Here is a 9,741-nt window from a genome sequence, read left to right as displayed (position 1 = left end):
GAAAGCGAGATCTGAAAATGAGGCTCTCACGGAAAGACGACAAAACGCCGCACATCCAAAGAAGAGAAACAACTTATTTGACGACTCACGCAGGTAACAGCGTGTGACTGCAAAGTGGTCAGAATACAAAGCGAACACACTTTCAGAAATGAGTCAGAATTATTTGAAGAGTGCATTATGTCTGTGTACCGCAGTGACTCGAGCGCTGGAGCTGGTCGTCGTCGTCTGTTCGAGGCAAATTCATCTTTGTGACAAATGACAGCAGTCTCCGAAATGTTTTTATGATTTGTGTAATATTTTGATGAATTTCCACTACAGCAGTTGAAATAAATGGGCTGGGGGGGAGACACTTCTGGCCGGAGTTACAGGTGACGGTCTCTTGCATCAGAGGAAAATGTGCAGCAAGGGCTGCTTTTTTTTTTAACAGAAATGTATGATGCATACATCATTCTGATAATAAATCTAGATCCTTTTCATTCGTTCTTGTCAGCCACTGCACCATTGTCCATGCCAGTAACTGTGTATCCCAGGACTTGATCTCTCCTCCACATTTGTCACTTTTTTTTTTGATAATAATCCCACATCCACACTGTCTGATGTGCCACACAGTATGCAGGGCTCGCAGGATGTGAGGATCAAAAGGGAAAGTTAACATCCACACACGAGGACACACTATTGTTTAAATTTACAAATTCATCACAAGAGCGCTCTGATAAGCTTTCCGGGATAAAAATAAATAAATATATATATATATATATATATATATATGTACCACTGAGACACTTACAGCACCAATAATGGTTCTATATAACTATAATAATAACTATAACAATAACTATAAAAGGGGGGAAAAAAATGCATTTCAAATAACCTTTATCTTTCACTGTCAAAACTGAGACGCAGTTAATCCTTTGAAGTGTAAAGTTTCCCTCAGAGTGTAAACAACTCTCTCCCATCCATGACGTTTACCTCTCCTCTTTGTGCTCGCAATTTTCTACATGAATAAAGAAGCCGCACCTTTCTCCCACTGGCTAGACCCTGACTGCAGTGCAATCTGTTATAATATCAACTCAAGCCCCCATCGGCAAGCATCATTAGCCTCCCCTCTTTCTTGCATATTTAGCGCCGGCCCCATCCACGTGGCAAGAGACGGCATTACAATCGATTCTGCACAGTGAGATGATTAGTGCTCAGAGTGTGATACTGTTCTCTACAGTTCCACTCTTATCTGACCACTGAGAAACAAATTTAATGATCAGGAAAATGATCTGCTTATTAATGTAGACTGAATCAAATCCCCAAATCTTGATTTTCTCGCGGCAACGTTTTATCTTGTGCTTGTTTAGGGTTTTTTTTGTGACAATTCATCCTAAAAGATGGGTTTTCTCTTTCAAACGATCTTGCAGGATTGAATCGAAGTGAGGAAAGCTGCGTGTAAAAACGCCTCCTCCCCTCACCAGTCAGCTTCTACCTCGATGCCTCCCGCTTGCCCGTTGCACCTGGCACTGCAGTACGGAGGCACGGCTTACGATTTCACACACACCGCTGTCATGAAAGATTGAGCATGTGGGAGTCATTGAAATGTATTCATGCTCACAATGTTAGAGGGAGCACGGGGCCACAGTAATGGTTGTCAGGGGCTGGTATGCCTCAGTGAACTGAAGACGACATTTTCTGTCTCACTGGCTGCAGGGATGTTTGAGTTATGTAACCCTGCAGGAGGCCACGGATGAGAATGTCACATGTGAGCGCAAATAAAATTCTGCAGTTAGTGTGTGTGTGTGTGCAATGAAGAGCCTCTCACACAGTCCAAGTGTTGAAATGAAAGCTGTATTTTTGTGCGGCCTCTTTCAGATTGAGAAAGAACATTTCACTCCACGTGCCTCGTAGTAAAACTAAATCGATACGATGCTGGCCATGCATAAAAAAAACAAAAAAAAGAATCTGGGAATGTTTGGAGATTGGACATTATTGTTGTAAATGTCGCTGAGCGCTGGGGTATAGTTTGACCTCGAGTGCTATATTTGAGTCAATAAAAGCTCCTCTGAAGTCTGTTTTCTCCCCCCGGACCAGCGCAAACGGCCATGTTTGCGCTGTGAGTGTTAAAGGGGGGGACTCAGACAACAACACATCTCATCTTCTCCATCCATTCTACAATATCGCCTCACGGGTTGGGGTGTCCTTTTCGGAGATGCAAATGTTGTGAAAATGAGATTAATGCATTTCTGTGCGCTCCAATTACATTAATGAGGTAGAAAAAAGGCAAACAGTGTCAACAACGGAAAATTTGTTGTGGAGGGCTGGATGAAAGAAAGCGGTCCGTCGTCTCACTGAGGGAGAGTCGGTCGATATGGAAGGATTGCAAAAGCTTTTTTTTTTGTTGTTAATTCCCATGAGAATAATTACCATCATTTTACAATGTGCAGGGCAGAAATGTAGTGCGTCTGGTATTTAATGAGACAATGCGTCGCGGTAACCTTGATCCATCCAACATTGGTTTCCAAAAGCTACAGAAACCAAGGGTCTAAAGATAGCATGATATTCGCAACATCAGCTCCATCACCAAGAAGGCTCAGCAGAGGATGTACTTCTTGAGGCAGCTGAAGAAATTCAACCTGCCAAAGACAATGTTGGTGCATTTCTACAGAGCCTTTGGTTTGAACAGCACGCCGTTAAATGTGGCACACAGTGTTTCTACTTGGACGTCTTTGACAAATAAAAGTATAGGAACCCTTGAAATACCAGTCACAGATAATTCAAAGAGCTATGTTCTTCGAAGCCTCCAACAGCACGTGTTATCTCGGGTGAGCTACAGCCTGTGAAAGATGTGAATGTCATTTATCAGAGCAAAGGTTTTGTGCAGCACCGTAAATACTCTTTTGCCATCTTGTGGTATTCTCTAAAACTTTTAGAGGGTAAAGTCCAAATGACATGAAGCCACTTTTGTGAACTCAGAAAGTAGTTAAACAGTGACACATTTCATAATTTCCTTGCTCTGCACTCTTATCGCTTCAGATTCCGGCTGATAAAGCGAAGCTGAGGTTAAAATCCTGACAATCAACTCGAACATTTTTGCTGTTTGTACCCACAGCGTTTGAGCCGTTAAGATCTGCTTCACTCTATTCACGGCGTGCCGTCATCTCGACGTGTCACACAGGAAGTTTATTTCAAACAAAGTCTCGGCAGCCAGTGGAGGGGGACTTGAGTCGATTTCTAAATCTTTGCTGCTATTCACTTTGCCGAAAAACAGTCCAGAGATTAATTGCAATCATGAGCGCTCTCGCCCCCACAAGAAGGAGACCAGAGAACTGCTGCCTGACTCAAACCTGTGATGCCATCAGGCTTAAACAGCAGCAGAGTTGCTCATTAGAAACTGAAATGTCAAAGATTGTTTAGAGCGACTGCAAGAATACCGTGTGCCGGTTCGGGGAATAAGGGAATATTTATTTGAGACAATGAAACACCGACACATTAGATGCTGCTAAATCACAGCATACAACAAAGCACCCCCCAACCTCTATTATGAGGTCATGGACATAATGATGAAAAACACAACGCTAAGATTGACTTTATTTTTTCTTTTCTGTCATCTTTTAAAGAATTGCTCCTGCAAGAATAATTTACTCTCAAAGCTCAAAAGGAAGTGGCGCATAATCGAGTAAAAAGGCAGTTTGTCCACCTCCGAAGTTAAAAATGCATTTCTATGAAAGATTTCAAGCATCGATTAGCCTTGTATTTATACTTAGAAATCCACTTTTTCTCTTCGTACCTTTCCTATTTCCAGTGGTATTCAGGCATTACAGGCTACAGTTCTCTGTTAGGGGTGTTGAAGTACAAACATATTACAGTACTCTGTTATTTTGGTGCAAAACACCCAATTTTGTACGAGGCACAACCACGCTATGATCCGAATCAACGCGATAGCCACTGTTGCTCAGGTCGCACTGATCCCACTCACATCGTCGTTGCTCAAAATGCAGTGCAGAGAACAAATAAAAAGGCCAGTCTGCTCTCAAAGGGCAAACAGCTGAAGTGAGACCATTCCCAGGCGAGAGGGCTACGATATGAAATCCATTAGCTGTGGTACTAACTGCTGGACACATCCCGACATGAAATTACCAGGAAGCAAAGTTCTGCACGGCAGCATGGAATAATTTCAGGCTTGGCAAACTGTAGCCGAGGACATACTTTGAATGTCCTCGAGTACGCACGGGTCTGCTGGATGTGCATTTTGTCATCAGAGGGTGTGCGCGTACACTCTGCCTCTGTACTACCACTTTGTTGTGATCGTGCCGACCTGTTCGGACCAGAGATGGGACTTACTTTGAAGGGAGCAAGAGAAGAGGGGCAAGAGGATCTTGTGGCTCGGTTCTTTTCCAGAGAGCCGTTCTAGACGCAACTCTGCCTTCTTCTACCTGTCTGAACCGAGCGCTGCGGGTCTAGGACGGGCGGGTGCAATCTGGATAAAACGATAAAAAAGAACGTTTCTCAAGTGCAATGCACAAAAATGTTTGTACAAACCAGCTTTCAATCAACGCCAGTCGGGAGAAGAGTGAAAACATCTCTTCCAATGAGAAAAGACTGAACTTAAATGTTCTTTGCGCTTCTTGATATCTATCCTCTCCAGTTCTGATGTAACTGATGCCATTTCAGCATCTACGCTAACCTTTGTTGTTTAGAACTAACCGTCGCCTCTCTGTGCCGTCTCGCACTCACCTAAGCCACGCCCATAGCGGCCAGCATCTCCTCACAGGGCGCTGATTGGTCCGTGCACTGGCTTACAGGACACAAACACAATACTTGAAGTCCGATTATTCTTTCATGATCTTGTGTTTTTGATGAAATCCAACTGCTGTGCAAGGTAAGCGATCTACTGCATGTGAGGAACGCGTGTGATGAAAATGTTTGCACTTGTATGCAAATGTTACATTTCCTTGTCCGTATCCCTTTTTGCCCAACAATTATAATGTCATGAAATTAAACTGTGGTTGAAAGAGAAAGTGAATGAATGAGTGGTGCATGAACCATTGAAAGAACACTGCCACCTAAATCCATTACTTTCATTTACGCGAATGTGCATCTGACATTTCTCACATCACAGCCAGTGATGCCATAATTACAGAGATGTTGTCATCGCAGGACATTCGCCGACAATTAAAGTGAAAGGTAGTGGAAATAAATTAGCCCGCTCGTCACTGAAGCCACATTGAAAAAGAGCGAGCCTGTGCCGTAGATTGCAGGCCTCTCCAACAAACTTGTGTGCTAAACTTTCCAACTGATGACTCCACTAAAGTGTCTAAAGAGAAGAACTATTGATTTGTGTTTGCCATCCAAATGGATTTAAATCTTTAATTGGCCCAGTGGCATGTGGCCAAATGTCAATTAGACATCTGACTTGTGATTGTGTCAGGATGTTGATGAAAGGTCCTTGAAAGGTTTGGCTTCTGGCAGAAACAGCATTGTCTATGGTGAAAATAAATGTGATTACTGAAATTGAATTGTGGAGAGAGAGAGAGAGAGACTCAAATACAATCTCATGCCACTAAAAGCGAATTCATTGCTTTTCTTGATTATATTTATTTTTAAATCTTAAGAACAGAAAATGAATTTGATCCAGTCTGAGGTTTTTTACGTTGCCTCAACTAGACAATGCTTCCACCCACTCGCCCATGACTGGCTTACGAATATGTTACTTCCGACTGACTAAAGGCTGCTGACTCGCATATCCAAAATGCCACCCAAGACCCAAGTGGCATGAACAAGCCACAGCGCAGTAGCTGCAGCACAGAAGGAGTCACAAAAAAACAGCTTCGGGCTACGACGCCGCAAACAAACAACAAGAGGTTACATCTGTTCGTGATCCAAAATGTACACAATGTGTGAGCGCTTATGCTTATCATTTAACAAGCAATTAATATGGGTATATTGTTCGCACAATAAGCTGAGACAATGTGTTAAAGCCACAGGATCGCGCATCAAAAAGGTGAAAAGTAACAACACGGATTTGCACCCTGCGTGGAGACACCGCCTGACAAGAAACTGACAAGACACGAGTATACTGTGACACACCATTAAAGCACGTTACAAAACTAAGCCTTGTTGTGCTTGTTGAGAACAACCAGATGCAGCCGTTCAGCTCATTTAATCAAACACCAAACCCTCAGAAGCCTAATAAATGTCCCTGCCAACTTTCATAAATGAGGGATCAATTCTAATTGATTTCCCAGTCTGATACATTTATTAAAGTGACATCCATTTATTCACGTGCTTACCTGTTACCACAGGCCCCCTTTGCTCGCTCAGAGAATGAGCTCACTTGCTCAGACTTAATTCAAAGTATCACTTTGAGAGGTTTTGTTACACTGGAATAATTGCTACATGCCAAGACGCACTCAATAAATGGAGAGCAACACTTGATTTATCACAACGGTCAGCCGATGAGACGTATCTGTAATTTGTTAACTACACGATATGCTACAACTGAGTGTGCAACAGATGGACAGGAAATGGTATTTCCCCCAAGGGCAGCGCAAATTAGTGCCAGGGTGTTACCTCCGGTCACATTACGTGGCATTCAACCGCAGATGAAACCCGCAACCCAGCGGCATGAGCAGGAGACCACGAGACATTATCTCATCTCGCCGACGGCGTCGCCAACATGCTGGGACGAGCCATGAGTACAGGGTACAGGGCTCCTCCGTGGACGACTGCTACATGTTTGTTTTCATACTCCGAAGTCATCATGTCCACAGCAATAAGCCAACAAATGTGTCATGGTTTTGTGAGTGGCATGCTTCATGCTTCAAACATACAAAGGGTCAAATCTGAATGAATTAATAACCATTTATTTTAGATGTTTGTCAAGATGCTAAGCATGAAGTAGCCTACTGGATGAAATGAGGTGAAATGAAGCCCCGGTGACATATTTCCCAAGATAAATGGCGTCCTACAGCCCCCGGTCAACATACATGACAAACTGTTCAGTGATATCACTCTGCTCAGCGGAGTCAGAGGAAACCTGACATCAGATCATCAGCGGTATCACTCAAGCTTTCCCGGAAACAGAAGCTAGAGAATTGTATTGTCAAATAATTTGCTTATACATACTAATAAATCCCCCCCAGTCGGTGTGGATGTGCTTCCGCAGGTGTGTGACTGTACGGGATTATTTCTCTCTGCCAGACCACAACATAATTCCTGACTAAGCCACTGGTGAGTGGTGGTGGTTTGTTTCCACCTGCTTTACCCAACCAGAGGAGACTGTGAGAGTCGGACAATGAATTTTCAATGTTTGGAAATTGAGCTTGAATCAGGTCTGCTGCACAAGCATCGACTTCTATTGTAGATTAAAACCAAAATGACAGGAAGTTAATGAAGAAAAAGCATCAGCTTGAAATTACAAAATATCAAGTTTTTCCCATTATATCCATGTTACATTATTACTTTTAGCATTTGTCGTTAGATTTATTTGTGAGACTCTCCAGCAGAAATCATCATCTGCTCCCACATTTTGATATACAACATGACTGCTTGATTCATAAACAGTGTTTCCATAAAGCAAATTCAAATCAGCAACGACTACGCTGCTACAGATAAGCAGCCACTGCCAAAGATGGAAAACTGGGTTTTCTCATTGTCAGACAGTGAAATAGAGCACGAGCTAATGCTTCACTGATTTATTTTGGACCTTTCTCTGTTCTGCACATGGCATGTCGTGTTTTCTCTTTCTCCGCATCCCCAAACAGAGTACACAAGACAACGGTAAAGCAGATGGTTATTTCTCCCAGAGATTCTCTGACCTTTTGGAAAGTCGTCTTGTGACTGGAAGGGCTACGGTTTGAATCAGAAGCAGAGTGCAAAGTAAAATTGTCTACCATTTTACCATAAGTGCTGCCCAGGTGCTGAAGAGGAAGACAATGGGCCTCAAACTCCACTGGTGGAGCTGCTCAATGGCAGCTGGCAGGTTAGAAAAGCAACCAGGGCTGTCATATCAGATTCTCACTCCTCGATTATCTTGGCCAAAAGAATTCAAGATAACAATATTGTCGCAATATCTATAGGACATAAAAGATAACAATAATGCCATCACTCAAATTCAACTTTGTCTTTATTTATTGTACGTTTGTCTCTTTAAGCCAATTAATTACACACAAAACATGAGTGTAGAGAAGTGGAGAGAGAGTCTGTAACCATAACTGTGTATTAAAACATATTTAAGAGACACTGGAGTAACTACAAGATATTCTAATATTGGTATGTATTTCCAATATTTCATCTTTTAAATATCACTGTTATCATCAATACCGGTATCGAAGCAACCCTAGCTACAACTAACAATTATTTATTAATGATTTATCAGCCAATTATTACTCGTTTAGACCTATTTGTATATTCTGTAAAAGACCTTTTGAAAAGGCCGTTTTCTGACCCTCAGTCAAAAACCAAAATATTATCAATTTCCAATTTGATTAAATAAAGCCTGAATCCTTCGTTTAAGAGAGGAAGAGCAATACTTTTGGCATTTCTGCTCAAAAAATGACAATCAGATAATGAACTCATCGTTGCAGCTCTATGTGCATCTAATTACAACAGCGTCAAATTATCCACGATCAAGAATGTGATTCAACAAAATAAACTCACCTGTTCCAAAATGACTCGCACTCAGTTGAACAACGGTACAACAAATTACTTGGAATTAGATCGTGTTCATGGCCCAAAAATAGAACACTTTTTTTTAAGATCAGGGAAAGATTGTCATGGAGAAGAAACCACTACTGAGTGTTGGTAGTAGACAGGACACCCAACCGCCCATCGCAACAATCTCTCTTAAGGGCAATCCCAGCTATTGTTTTTGAGATTCTGTAGCATTTTACACCTCCATCATTTGTCTGTCTCTCAAAACAGTACGCTGACACATGTACAACGCCATCAATCCTCCAAGACAAGAGCGTCCGACACACATCGAGGGATGGAAAAGGACACAGTGGGCTCGTACGCTGTAGGAGTTGATGTCGATTGAGCGGATGGGCGCTTCAATTGCGCTTACATGGCAATGACGTCTCGTCTTTCGTGGGAACTTTGGGTAAGATTGGTGTAAGAATACTTACTGTATTGGTTCAACATGTTTGGAAAAAGAGAAAAGAAAGCTGTCCCCTCTCAGCCCAGAATCTAAAAACGTATTAAGCTCATTTTGGACATTTAACGACCGATGCCATACAATTTACGACCAATGCCATAGTGAAGAGCCAAAGCAGGGAGTAGTGTGGCCTCAATGATGTAAAGAGGAAAGGAAGGGTGTGCACGATGGAGTAAGTGTGTACATGTAGCATGTCAGAATTTCTGGCTGGCTGGAATTCGATTCCTGTCACAGACAGGCAATTATGCTGCTGAATGTATTTTTTATTAAACACAATATTTTACCGTAGTGGCCATACAGCTATTGTAAGATAAGACAACCACCAAAATGTCTTTTTGGGCTTTCAATGCCAGCATTTTTCAGGTGAATATATTTTCAAATTGAAGGAACAGTGTCTAGCATTCAGAGAGCTCTTTTTGCAGAAAGATGATTGTAATAAGCATATTTTATTTAGTGTATAATCACTTGAAAAAAAGAATTGTTGTGTATTTGTTATCTTATAATGAGCCATTTGTATCTACATATGGAGAGGGTCCTCCTCACAGAGCCGGTCCTCACACAATAGATCTAGATAAGCCCAAACGTGCTTTCTCTTTTTCCCGTCG

Source organism: Melanostigma gelatinosum (genome assembly GCF_949748355.1).
Source record: "Melanostigma gelatinosum genome assembly, chromosome: 7".
Lineage (NCBI taxonomy): Eukaryota > Metazoa > Chordata > Actinopteri > Perciformes > Zoarcidae > Melanostigma > Melanostigma gelatinosum.
The sequence above is the reverse complement of the archived record's forward strand: the minus strand, read 5'-3'. Positions refer to the sequence as shown.